This window comes from Mastomys coucha, unplaced genomic scaffold (genome assembly GCF_008632895.1).
Source record: "Mastomys coucha isolate ucsf_1 unplaced genomic scaffold, UCSF_Mcou_1 pScaffold6, whole genome shotgun sequence".
Lineage (NCBI taxonomy): Eukaryota > Metazoa > Chordata > Mammalia > Rodentia > Muridae > Mastomys > Mastomys coucha.
Genome location: NW_022196912.1, coordinates 64,452,196 through 64,465,811, shown reverse-complemented (window position 1 = coordinate 64,465,811; position 13,616 = coordinate 64,452,196). Strand labels below are relative to the sequence as shown.

Sequence of the window (13,616 nt, the reverse complement as noted above, 5' to 3'; positions counted from 1 at the left end):
TAAAGGATATGTAACTGTCACTAGCTTACAAGTTCAGAGGTTCAGTCCATTATAATCATAGCAGGAAGGATGGCAGTGTCCAGGTAGGCAGACATAGCACTAGAGGAGCTGAGAGTTCTATATCTTGTTCTGAAGGCAAACAGGACAAGACTGACTCCCATGTGGCTAGGAGGAAGGTCTCAAAGCCTAACCCCACAGTTACACACTTCCTCCAACAAGTCCACAACTCCTCATAGTGCCATTCCCCAGGCCAAGCATTCAAACCACAGACAGCCATCCCCAGCACTAAAAGTTGAAGTTGTCATTTCGTCAATGCATGTTTTTGGCAACTTAGTAATGAGTCACGAAGATATAGTTTTCTGGGTTTACTTGTGGTTTCCCCACTCTATTAGCTTTGTTCATGTGTTCTTTTCGTGTTCATGCTGTCCTGTTTGCTGTTTTTATTGTTGTTGTCATCACTGTTAGTTGGTTGTTTGTTTCATTGTAACATCTGTAGTAAGAGACAGTGATAGCCTTGTCTTCTATGTTTACTCCTCATTGTCTATGAACTGTTATGCCCTGATTGCAAGGTCCTCACAGACCATCAGGATTCCAACTTGTATGCGAAAGCAAAGAGTCTTTATTCAAGTTTGAGCTTGGACCTTCCAACCTCTCCAGCACAGTGGATAGTGTGGAAGATCCTCAGCTGGTACAAGCCTTGCTTATTTATCATGGTTGCTCTAGCAGGGTGAGGGGATTTCCAAATTGCCAGTTACATGATTGGTTGACATTTGCTTGGTGCGCTTCTGTATCTAGTAATGATTTCAACTTGGTATGAACAATGGTTGTTAGCTTAATCAATCTACCCTAAGACAGTAGGTGTGTTCTCCTTAAGAACTGATTGGTTGTTGCTAGGGGTAGATTGGCTAATTGATCAGGAGAATTGTGATTGTTGCCAGGCTGACGTAGAACAAGTTCTTTTTTTTTTTTTTTTTTTTTTTTTTTTTTTCAGTAGCTTAGTTCATTTAGAGGGCAAGTTAATCATAAAATGGAGTCTGGAAGCAAAAAATGAAGTTTGTAATGTTAAGCTGGTCCCTTCATGATCATCGTTTTCTCTTGGAAGCTCCATTAATAGTATATGTCCTTTATAAAATAAGTCTTTTATATCATATGTTTATTATACTTTTTATACATTTAAGAATATTTAGATATGTGACCACCTACCATTGTGTAATACAAGTTAATCAACAGAGTGACGTGCTGTACAAGTTTACAGCCTAGGAAAAATAAGAAAAAAGTAGCTTAGATGTATAATAATAGGACACAGCATTAGGATTGATGTAACTATACCTGCCACGTGATGAAATAGTTACATGATGCATGTCTCAGAATACATCTTCATCATTACATGATGATTCATGACTATGCTCTTCTGAATAGTTCTAAGACTAAGTGAAACAAATCTACCCAAAAGATATATATTGCATGGTTAGGTTCAAACAAATTCTAATTTACTTTTTTTTCTCCAAATGATTCAAAGAGATCATTTTAAACTCATTGATACTGCTGTCCCTCTTCCAAATTCAGCTTTGAATTACAACCTTTGATTATCTGTTAACACTTGTGTAATTGCTTTCTTGGTACTAGCAGAAAGTTGCTGTAGATTTTACTTGTCTTCTATGAGTCCTTTCTTAAGACTGGTAAATATGACAGACTTTAAAATTTTTCTGGTTTATGTAGCAGAGGATGCCCTTGTCAGGCATCAATGGGAGAAGAGGTCCTTGGTCCTGTGAAGGCTCAATGCCCCAGTGTAGGGAAATGTGAGGGTGGGGATGTGGGAGTGGGTGGGTGGGTGGAGGAACACCCTCATAGAAGCAAGGATAGAGGGTTCGGGTGCAGGGCACTGGGAAAGGGGATAACATTTGAAATGTAAATAATGAAAATATCCAATAAAACAATTGTCTGTTTTTGATACAACTCACCACAAGTTTAACTTATTTACAAAAGTTTCTTCTGATTTAGATCTAATATTGTATATTTATTTCTGTAGCTAAAAAGGCCAGAGACAAGCATATAACTTGAAACATCAGAAGGCCCCAATATCATACTTCATTTTATTACTTAACAATTACCTGATACTGGGCTTCATTTTTTACCATCGTTGTTTATATCTTCTAGTTAAAATTCAGGTTCAGCTGAATATGGTGCTAGGCACTTGTGATTCTGGTTAGTTTGGAGGCTGTGGTAGAAAGTTCCTTTGTAGCTGAAGAGTTGGCAATCAGTCTGAGCAGCATAGTGAGAACCTAGCTTAAACCCATAAAGTTGGAAACATCTTCCAGTCTACCTCAAATTTACTCTCAAGAGTAAATGAAATATAAGTGATAGAAGTTTATAAGTAGAAAATGTAGGATTCTATTTTTATTTCTGAATTTGGTTTGTGTTAGGCCTCACAAAAACCTTTTGTGACAAGATGAGAATGTTCATTGTCATTGTCATTGACTCTTAACTTTGATATTAATTTCTCATGTATTCTGCTCAGTATGCTACTGTGTGTGATTATGCCATTCCTTAAGTATTCAAAATAAAATTTGCCAGGTAACTCTTTTTACTTAAAAGGTTGTATTTACTAGATAATGTATCTAATGCCTTTTTCATGCATTTTAGAGCAAATGAGTATTTTTTTTATTTATTTTATTAGGCTCTTTGATGAATGGGAAAGGCACAGCTGTAATACAGTTGCTATATGTTTGCTTCACAAAATTTTCATGTTAACAGTTACTGTTAGATAAATTAGTCAAAAGTTTCATATCCAAAAAGGAGACTTAATTGTGTTTGTCTAATTAGTAATTTTTTAAAAAAATGTTGATGACCAGTTTAATGAGCTGAAATTCAGCTTTATTTCTCCTGTTAATTTGCCTATCAACATGGATAATCTCAAGTCCACAATGCCCACAATGTACATTTTAAATATTTTTGAGGTGTTGGATGCCTAATCCTGGCTGTCAACTTGACTACATCTGAAATCAAGTAAATGTCAAGGAGCTGGGCCTACCTGTGGAGGATTGTCTTGATTGCATCATTTGAGGTAGGAAGATCCAACCCTTCTGGTAGCAGCCCACATAAAAATATACTGAGTAAAGAAGCTTTTGCATTTTGTCTGCTTTCTCTTATCCTCACTAGCAGATTCATCTATCCTGTTGCTGAGCCATTCCTTCACTGGTGTTAGAACTACTTCTTCATCATTCCAATGTAGAGTGAAGACCAGTGTCTCCCTAGAATTTTCTTGGGACCACAGCACCAGATTGAGAGTGTTAAGACATCTACAGAACTGTTGAAGTACCTGCACCGCAGCCTCTAATCCACTTTAATTAAGACCCTTGTGTGTGTTTTGTTCTTTATCTTTTACTGATAAATATGGCCTAAGTTATAATTGCAACATTTCCATGGAATAATACTTTGAAGGCTTTTAGAAACATGCTGTGACTTAGTGAAGGATATTAACATGTTGGAACAGGCTGTTGATTTAAAACCGGTTAGCATTTGAATCAATTGTAATTTTTGTTTAAATTATTGTTGTGAGGAATTTTGAATACCCCAGTGCACTTACATGTTTTTAAAGCGCCTGGTAAATCTGTGGCTATTTATAATCTACCTAGCTTTGTGTTACCTCTCCCATATTGTGTTATCATTAGATACTTAAAATATACAGTAAAGTTACAACAGAAGTGTCTTAGAAATGCCCTCATTACTTTCAATCGATTAGCCAGTATGGTTACTATTTGCTCATTAAAAGAATAACTAGGAGTTTTATATTAAAAAACTTTTTGATTCCTTATAGATTTCACATCCTATACCACAGTCCCATTAATGTTCCCATCCCTTATCTGCCCCCTGCTCTTGCATCATCCCAGTCAAAAGAAAATACAAAATACAAAAATACAAAAAAAGTCTCTTTGTAGAAGATTCAGCATGTCACATTGTGTCATGAAGTATACCCCTTTATCCACACATTTATTTTCTTTAAGAAATTCTTTACTAGATGTTATTTCAGAAAGATGATACCCAGGTTCTATACCAAGAATGTGGATATCCTCTCTCTACAGATCACAGTGAATGAGGAATTTCTTAAGAACAGCCTGTGGGGCTGGGGCCAGTGAATCTAAGGGTCAGAAGCAAAACTGAAAAGCCTCAGACATGTATGTGCTACTTCCATGCTCCCAGGCTAGGTAGCAGGGAGGAGAGGCCCATGATGTGCCAGGAGTCTCCATCAGATACCTTGGAGGTTTGGTGGACAGGAGTGGAAGATCTGCTTATGCCAGGTGTCCAACCATAGTGGGCAGTATCACAGGGCTTGGAGGGCTGAGCCTGGAACATGAGCAGGGGTTGGCTCCTTTGCAGTGGCATCTCTGGCCTGAAGATAAATCTATGGAGCACATGCAACATTACTATGGACCAAGCCCACAACTTGATAGGTTATACCTGCTAGGGCCACAGTATGGAGGTATTCTTTACTGCCTTGCTTTCCTGGGACCATAGGGCCGTGGGAGGTGGTGACATTGACGCCAGCCTCTTTCACTAGAAGTGTAGCATTCACCAAGTTCACATCTGCCTGTTTTGACACTTCTCTCAGAAGGTTGACAAGGACTACAGGGCTCAGTCAGGCCCCACTATTCTTCAGAGATGTACTTTGTGACAGGACCTGAATGATCCCTTTAGGGGAGCCAGCCTAGTTGAACATCAGTGTGCACAATGCTTCTGTCAGAACAGTCCAAGTCTTGGAGTGTGTAGAGAAGGCACTTGTAAAGGCCTGGGTCTTTAGAATCTCTGTTAGATTTCCCCTTTACCATGTCCACAAACTAGACTTTGATTTCCTCCCAAAAGTGGTTCTGGGTCTCCTTGATGCTGGCGTTCAGGTGAGGAGAATGCCACATTCTCATGGTCCACTAAGGCCTGGTCCCATAATGACTATTTTGTAAACACATCCATTGTGGCACCAGCACACTGACCAGACTGCAAGGCACACAGCAGGACACCTTCATCCACAATCCCTCCTTGAGTACTGAAGGGCAGTGCTTAAAATTACAAATTCAATTTTACTTTTAGACTCTATTTTATGTTAACTTGCCCCTAGATTGAACTCAGTTACTGGAAAAACCCCAATTTGTTCTAGGAACTGAGACATCCCTAGCAACAGCCACTCCATTCCTAGTGACAACCAATTACTCTTATAAGGAAAGTACCTAATGTTCCAGTTGTTCTTAAAATAGATTGCTTAGGTATACAACTATTGCTCATACCAAGCTGAAATCATCACTAGCCAATAGAAATATACCAAGATGCAATTTTCAAATGTCAACCAATCATATAACTGCAAAGTTGGAAAGCCTCTTACTCCACTGCAACTGTGATAAAAAGGCAAGGCTTCACCAACTCAGGCACTTCCACACCAATCCACTACATTGGAGAGGCTGGACGGTCCAAGCTGGAGCTTGAATTTTGCATATGAGTTGAATTCCCAGTAGTTTTTGGTGGTCTGTGGGGACCTTGAGATCTGTGCATAACAAGCACAATTCAATACTCACATGCCCATATAGCACCATTCCACAAGTCTGTGGTAGAGGGCAGAACAGGAGTGTGGATAGTAATGAAGTCAGAGAGGTACCTTACAACACCACCTAATTCATTCTATGAAGCCACAGTAACACTGATACGTAAACCACACAAAGACCCAGCAAAGAAAGAGAACTTCAGACCAACTTCCCTGTGAATATCAATGCAAAAATACTCACTAAAATTCCCACAAACCAAATCCAAGAACACATCTAAAACACCATTTACCACAATCAAGTAGGCTTCATTCCAGGGATGCAGGAATGGTTCAATATATGAAAAATCCATCAATGTACTTCACTATATAAACAAACTCAAGGAAAAAAGTCACATGATCATTTCAATAGATGCTGAAAAAGCCTTCAACATAAAACAACACCGCTTCATGTTAAAACTCCTCGAGAGAACAGGAATTCATGGCACATACCTAATCATAATAAAAGCAGTATGTAGCAAACCAACAGCTAACATGAAGTTAAATTGAGAGAAACTAGAAGCAATTCCATTAAAATAAGGGACAAGAGAAGGCTACCCATTCTCTACCTATCTATTCAATATAGTACTTGAAATTCTATCTAGAGCAATTAAACAACAAAAGGAGATTAAGGGAATATAAATTAGAAAGGAAGAAGTCAAGATGTCACTATTTGCAGATGCTATGATAGTATACATAAATGACCCCAAAAATTCTACCAGAGAACTTCTATAGTTGATCAACAACTTCAGCAATGTGGCTGGCTATAAAATCAACACAAACAAATCAGTAACCTTCATTTATACAAAGGATAAGCAGGATGAGAATGAAATTAGGGAAACAACACCCTTCTCAATAGTCACAAATAATATAAAATATCTTGCTGTAATTCTAACCAAGCAAGTAAAAGATCTGTATGACAAGAACTTCAAGTCCCTAATGAAAGAAATTGAAGAAGATCTCAGAAGATAGAAAGCGGATAAAGTGGATAAAGGACCTTAACATAAAACCAGATAGATTGAATCTAATAGAAGAGAAAGTGGGAAGTAACTTCTAATGCACTGGCACAGGGGAATATTTTCTGAACTGAACCCCAATGGATCAGGTTCTAAAATCAACTACTGCTAAGTGAGATCACATGAAACTGCAAAGCTGTTGTAAGGCAAAGGACACTGCCAATAGGACAAAACAACAAACTATAGATTGGGAAACGATCTTCATTAACCCTGCAACTGATAGAGGGCTGATATATATGTATATCCAATATATACAAAAAACTCAAGAAGTTAGACTTCAAAACTCCAAATAACCCAATTTAAAAATGGACTACAGTGCTAAACAGAATTTTCAACAGAGAAATCATGAAAGGGTGAGAAGCACTCAAAAAAATATTCAACATCCTTAGTCATCAGGGAAGTGCATATCAGAATGTCCCCGAGATTCTACCTTATCCCAATCAGAATGGTTAAGACAAAAAACTCAGGTGACAGCAGATGCTGGCAAGGATGTGGAGAAGGAGAAACACTCCTCCATTACTGATGGGAGGGCAAACTGGTACAACTATTCTGGAACTTAATCTGGCTGTTCTTCAGAAAACTGGAAATAGTTCTACCTGAAGACTCAGCGATACTGCTCTTGAGCATATACCCAAAAGATGTTCCACCATACCACAAGGACATGTGCTTCATTATGTTCATAACGGCCTTATTTGTACCGAAGCTTTACTATGTTTGTAACAACCTTATTTGTAATAGTCAGAATCTGAAAACAACCTAATTGTTCCTCACCTGAATAATGGATAAAAAAATGTGGCTCATTTACACAATGGAATACTATTCAGCTATTGAAAATGAGGGCATCATGAGATTTGCAGGCAAATGGATGGCACTGAGAAAATATCTTCCTGAGAGAGGTAACCCAGACCCAAAAAGACATGCATGGTATGTATTTACTGATAAGTGGATATTAGCCAAAAAGTACAGAATACCTTTGATACAACTTACAGAGTATATGAAGTTTAACAAGAAGGAAGGCCCAAGTGAGGATGTTTCAATCCCACTTAGAAGGGGTAACAAAGTTAGCATGGGAGGCAGAGGGAGGAAGGGATGCAGATGGGAGATGAAAAAAGGATGACAGCATCAGGTATGAAGGGAGACAGGAGAGAAGCCCAGAGGGCCAGGAGAATGAATGGAAATATGCAGCTGTCAGGGTGGGGGATGCCGGAAACCTTAAGAAAGTCCCAGAGATCTGGGAAGTGAGAGGCCCCTAGCACTCAATGAGGATGACCTTAACCAAGATGCCCAAGAGTGGGGAGGTGGAACCTGAAAGGCCACCTCCAATAGACAGACAGGCCACCCACTTACCTCAAATTTTTGACCCAGAATTATTCCAGTCTAAAATAAATTCATGGGTAAAAATGGAGCAGAGACTGAAGGAAAGTCCATCCAGTGACCAGCTCAGCTTGGGATCCATCCCATGCACAGACACCAAACCCTGACACTATTACTGATGTTATCTTTTGCTTGTAGATAGTAGCCTCACATGGCTGTCCTTTGAGAGGCTCTACCATTAGCTAGCTGACTGAGGCAGATGCAGATACAGCCAAACAATGGACTGAGGTCAGGGACCCCCTGTGGAAGAGTTAGGGGAAGGTTTGAAGGAGCTGACTAACCCGAACCTCTCAGAGCCCCCAGAGACTAAGCCACCAACCAAAGAACATACATGGGCTGATGTATGTTTCCCCAGACTTGTCTGGCCTCAGTGTCAGTGGATGCACCTAATCCCATAGAGATTAGATATCCCAGGGGAATTGATTGGGGGGTAAAAGGGGTAAGGTAGGGCAGGGGTGTGAGTTGGTGGGTGTGGAAGCACCCTGACAGAGGAAAAGGGGAGAGGGGATAGGGTGAAGAACTTAAGGGGGGGGACCAAGAAGGGAGAAGACATTTGGAATGTAAAAAAATAAAATAATTTAATAATAAAAAAGCCCTATGACTTCAAGTAGAATTTTAATCACTATCTGCAATAAATAAAAGGATCTCTGATGAGGGTTGAGAGATATGTTGATATATGGGTTGTTAGGGTCTGCTTAATGCTATGTAATATTTAGCAAATTAATAGTTTTAAGTTCTCAAGTTTCTATATCCTGTTTAGCCATAGGTTCTTTAGTCATTAGTGATGGTAGAAATTGTTTATTCTCAAGATGGTGCTATTGCCCCAGTGGACCTGTCTTGCCAGGCTAGTCATTATTATAACTTGTAGAATTTGTCTCTGGGTAAAATTGACAATTACTTTTTTCCTCCAGTGTGACTAGGACCTTCTAGCACTATGAAAGCTCTCCAGTTGGAATGAAATTTCCAGGTCAGTACCAGTTTGAATTTCCCATCTTCTATGATTCAAGTTTTTGACATCTTCAGCAAAAAAGTTGAGCATGAAAAGAGGAGTTTACCAAAAATATCCCATCCCTAGATGTGGAGCTTTTGGCAGATGCTAGTTGCTGAGACAGGAAAATAGTTTTCTTTAAGAGTAAAGCCCCTGGGGAATTCACAGTAGCATGGAAGGCTATATCTATAAGAATATTTGAGCTGTACAAAGTGATCTTGATGGTAGAAAAAAGGGAAACAAAGTATCTGGATGGGGAGAAGGATGTGAATATGGTCAAAACACATTGCATGGAATTGTCAAAGAATTTATAAAAAATAAATAATAAAATATGTAGAAATGCGATAAATAAATAATTCAAAACAACTTGGTAAGGATAACAATTACAATTCTCTTCACCAAGGGCTCATCATAGAACATTTTTTTTTTATTTTTTATTTTGTAGGATAAAGGTAAGGGTCTCACTATGTAGCCCAGGATAAACTTGAACTCATGATCTTTCTGCTTCAGTCTACTGAGTATGCTGAATTTCTTTTAAACCTTTGGTTGCATTTCTCTGGGTGGTTCTGCCATTGCACAGACTTATACGAGTATACTATCTTTGGATATTTTAGAGCAAGTGAAAATTTTGCTATTCTATAGTCTATTGAAATACTTTGATAAGGTATGATATGACAATGCTCTGTGCACTTTTCCCCATCTTTTTCTCATAATCACTTCCTATTACTTATCAGCTCACTGATGAACGCTATTCTTTTTATTTGGTATGAGATGAGAGTGACAATTCTTCTGTAATTCATTAAAATTCTACGTATCTCTGCTATGCTAGGTAATGTATGGTGCTATGATGGAGTGTTTACTTTATTACTATTAATTGCTTAAAATAATGACAAAGATTTATTTTCTCTATATTTAAATTATAGCCATTTACACAGTTTTCTTCTAATGAATGACAATTAGCTTTTTCCCTCCACATATGAAAGAAGACAGTTTTTTTTTAATTTTTATTAGATACTTTCTTGATTTACATGTCATATGATATTTCTTTTTCCAGTTTCCCCTCTGGAAAAAAAAATCAAAATCAAAAACAAAAACAAAAACAAACCCCTGTTCTTTTCCCCCTCCCCCTGCTCACCACCCCACCCTCTCCTGCTTCCTGGCTCTGGCATTCCCCTACACTGGGGCATAGAGCCTTCATAGGACCAAGGGCCTCTCCTCCCATTGATGACTGACTAGGCCATACTCTGCTATACATATGCTGCTGGAGCCATGAGCCCCACCATGTGTACTCTTTGGTTGGTGGTTTAGTCCCTGAGAGCTCTGAGGGTACTAGTTAGTTCATATTGTTGTTCAAAGAAGACAGTTCTTGTTTTTTAACCATATACTCTTTTGTTTTTTTTCTCGAGACAGGGTTTCTCTGTATAGCCCTGGCTGTCCTGGAACTCACTCTGTAGACCAGGCTGGCCTCAAACTCAGAAATCCGCCTTCCTTTGCCTCCCAAGTGCTGGGATTAAAGGCATGCGCCACCACCGCCCGGCAACCATATACTCTTAACATGGTTGCCAAATGAAGTTTGTTCTCAGAGTACTTCCTCATGATGTCAATAAACCTACTCCAGTCCAAATTAAAGCACTTTGGGATTTCTAAATAGCTTATTTCCATGAATTGAAATTGAATGTGGTCTACCACTCTTGGTTTTATTTGTTTGCTTTTTTGTTTTTTTGTTTTTCCAGACAGGACTTCTTTGTGTAGGCTTAGCTGTCCTGGAACTCACTCTGTTGACCAGGCTAACATTTATTTATTTATTTATTTATTTAATCTTTTTTTTTTTTTTTTTTTTACTGTCCAGATTTTATTCCTCTCCCAGTACACTCTCTGACTGCCATACTTCCTCCCACCTCCCCCTCCCCCCGTCTCCATGAAGATGTCCCCACCCCCACCTCCACAGACCTCTAAACTCCCTGGGGCCTCCAGTCTCTTGAGGGTTAAGTGCATCTTCTCTGACTGAGTCCAGACCTGGCTATCTATATAGCAGTCCTTTGCTATATATGTGTTGGGGGCCTCGTATCAGCTGGAATATGCTGCCTGGTTGGTGGCCCAGTGTCTGAGAGATCTCGGGGTGTAGGGTTGGTCCAGATTATTTAAGACTACAGGGTCACTCCCCCCACCCCTTAGCTTCTTCCAGATTTTCTCTAATTCAACCTTAGGTGTCATCTGTTTCTGTCCATTGGGTGGGTATAAATATCTGCATTTGACACTTTCAGCTGCTTGTTGGGTCTTTCTAAGGGCAGTTATGATAGGTCCCTTTTCGGGAGCACATTATAGCCTTAGTAATAGTGTTAGGTCTTGGGGCCTCCCCTTGACCTGGATCTCACTTTGGGCCTGTTGCCGGACCTCCCTTTTCTCAGGTTCTTCTCCATTACCATCCCTGCAGTTCTTTGAGAAAGGAACAATTACGTGTCAGAGTTTTTGACTGTGGGATGGCAATCCCATCCCTTACTTGATGCCCTAGAGGTGCTAGAGGTGGGCTCTCTAAGTTCCCTTTCCTCACAGTAGGGCATTTCATCTAAAGTCCCTCCCTTTGAGTCCTGAGAGTCTCCCACCTTCCAGGTGTCTAGTATATTCTGGAGGCTGGCCTTTAACTTACGAAGCTCTACCTGCCTTTACATATGGAGGGCTGAGATTAAATATGTGCACCACCACCTCCTGCATTCACCCATTCTTAATTTCATCTCTTCTGCTTTTCCCAATCTTTGTACCTGTATTCCATTTTCTATTATTTTGACTTTTACTTTTCTCCCAGAGCAAAATGACGGTCAAAGAAAGAAAGGGCACGCAGCAAGTATATATAATATTATCAAATTTGTTCTGTTCATGGTGTATGCAAGTGTATGTTTGTGGTTTTTTTTGTGTATGTGTGTGTCTTATATGTGCATGTAATTTTTTATGTTTGGGCTGAGTATATTCTAAATTAAAATTATTCTTTGCAAACTAAAAGACATTGACATGTTTTCTGAGCATTTGATATTGGTAAAATTTGGTAATCTATTCTAATTTTTATCTTAGAAGTTCTTTTAATCTCAGAATATTTCTATTAAATTATTTTATTTACTTACATTCCAAAAGTTGTCCCCCTTCCAAATCCTCCCTCCTTCACTACATCCCCCCATCCTAAGAAGGTGCTTCCTCACCCACCCTCCCACCATACTCCACCTCCCCAGTACCAAGATCCTTCTTCCCTGGGGCATCCAATTTCCACAGTATTAAGTGCATCCCTTCCCACTGAGGCCATGCAAGGCAGTCCTCTGCTACACATGTGCAGAGATCCATGAACCAGCCCATATATGTTCCTTGGTTTTTCATTTTGTCTCTGAGATCTCTGAGGGATCCGGGTTTGTTGCCACTGTTGTTCTTCCTTTGGGGTTATAATCCCCTTAGCTCCTTCTTTCCTTCCTCTAACTCTTCCATATTGGTCCTGTGTCCAATCCAATTGTTGGCTGTAAGTATCTGCATCTGTTTCCGTCACCTGCTGGTAGAGCCTCTCAGAGGACAACCATGTCAGGATCCTGTCTGCATGTACAATATGGCCTCAGTAATAGTGTCAGGATTTGGTGTTTACACATGGGATGAATCCTATGATACACACTACTAGATACATACTACTTGTCACATCTTTATGGTTGATCTATTTTAATCTAATTGATACTAGGGATTTACCTGCATATGTATGTATATATATACATATATATATTGTTAGCACCCAGCACGGCAGATACGGGCGGGCCCATAGACCTGTCGTCAAGACAACGGATATTCCCAGAATTCATTGGGTTCAGCTCCCACCTATACCTGGGCTGTTACGTCACGAGATATATATATATATATATATATATATATATATGAGCGCTCTCTCTCTCCCTTTCTCTTTTTCCTCTTTCTTTCCTCTCTCTTCCCGCTCCACAGTCCTCACTCCCCCTCCCAATTAAACCTCCTACACGTGGAGCTGTTTGTGTGGTGCTGCAGACGCGTCCTGCCGCGAACCAAACCCAACATATATATATATATATATATATATATATATATATATATATATATATATATAATATGTGGGTACATAGTGCCAAAGAAGGGAAGAAGAGGGTAATGTATCCCCTGGAACTAAACTTAAAGATTGTTGTAAACCACTGTGTGGTTGCTTCAATTTGCAAGGGCAGTAAGTAACTTTAACCCCCTAACTATCTCTTTAGCTCCATAGCTTTAATCTTCAGTAACTTAATCTATTTCTTGTTAATTTCCTATTCTCTATTATCTGGTCACTGATTTTGAATTTCTTTCTTTGTTTTTTAATAAATATTTTATTAGATATTTTCTTTATTTACATTTAAAATAATATCCCCTTTCCTGGTTTCCTCACTGAAAACTCCCCACCCTCCTACTCACCAACCCACCCACTCCTGCTTCTTGGCCCTGGCATTTACCTACACTCGGGCAGGGAGCCTTCACAGGACCAAGGGCCTTGCCTCCCACTGATGACCGACAAGGTCATCCTCTGCTACGTATGCAGCTGGAGCCATGGGTCCCTCCATGTGTTCTCTTTGGCTGGTGGTTTGTGCGGCGCTTCTGCTGCCTACCAGCAGCAATAATGACCGAACACCTGGACTTCTTCTCTCGACGG

The 13,616-nt window shown here is 39.6% G+C and overlaps 1 pseudogene; it reads right to left on the bottom strand.

The window, feature by feature from the left end:
• Positions 1–4,145: 4,145 nt before the first annotated feature.
• Positions 4,146–13,616, bottom strand: part of LOC116081021 — a 48,238-nt pseudogene continuing 38,767 nt past the window's right edge.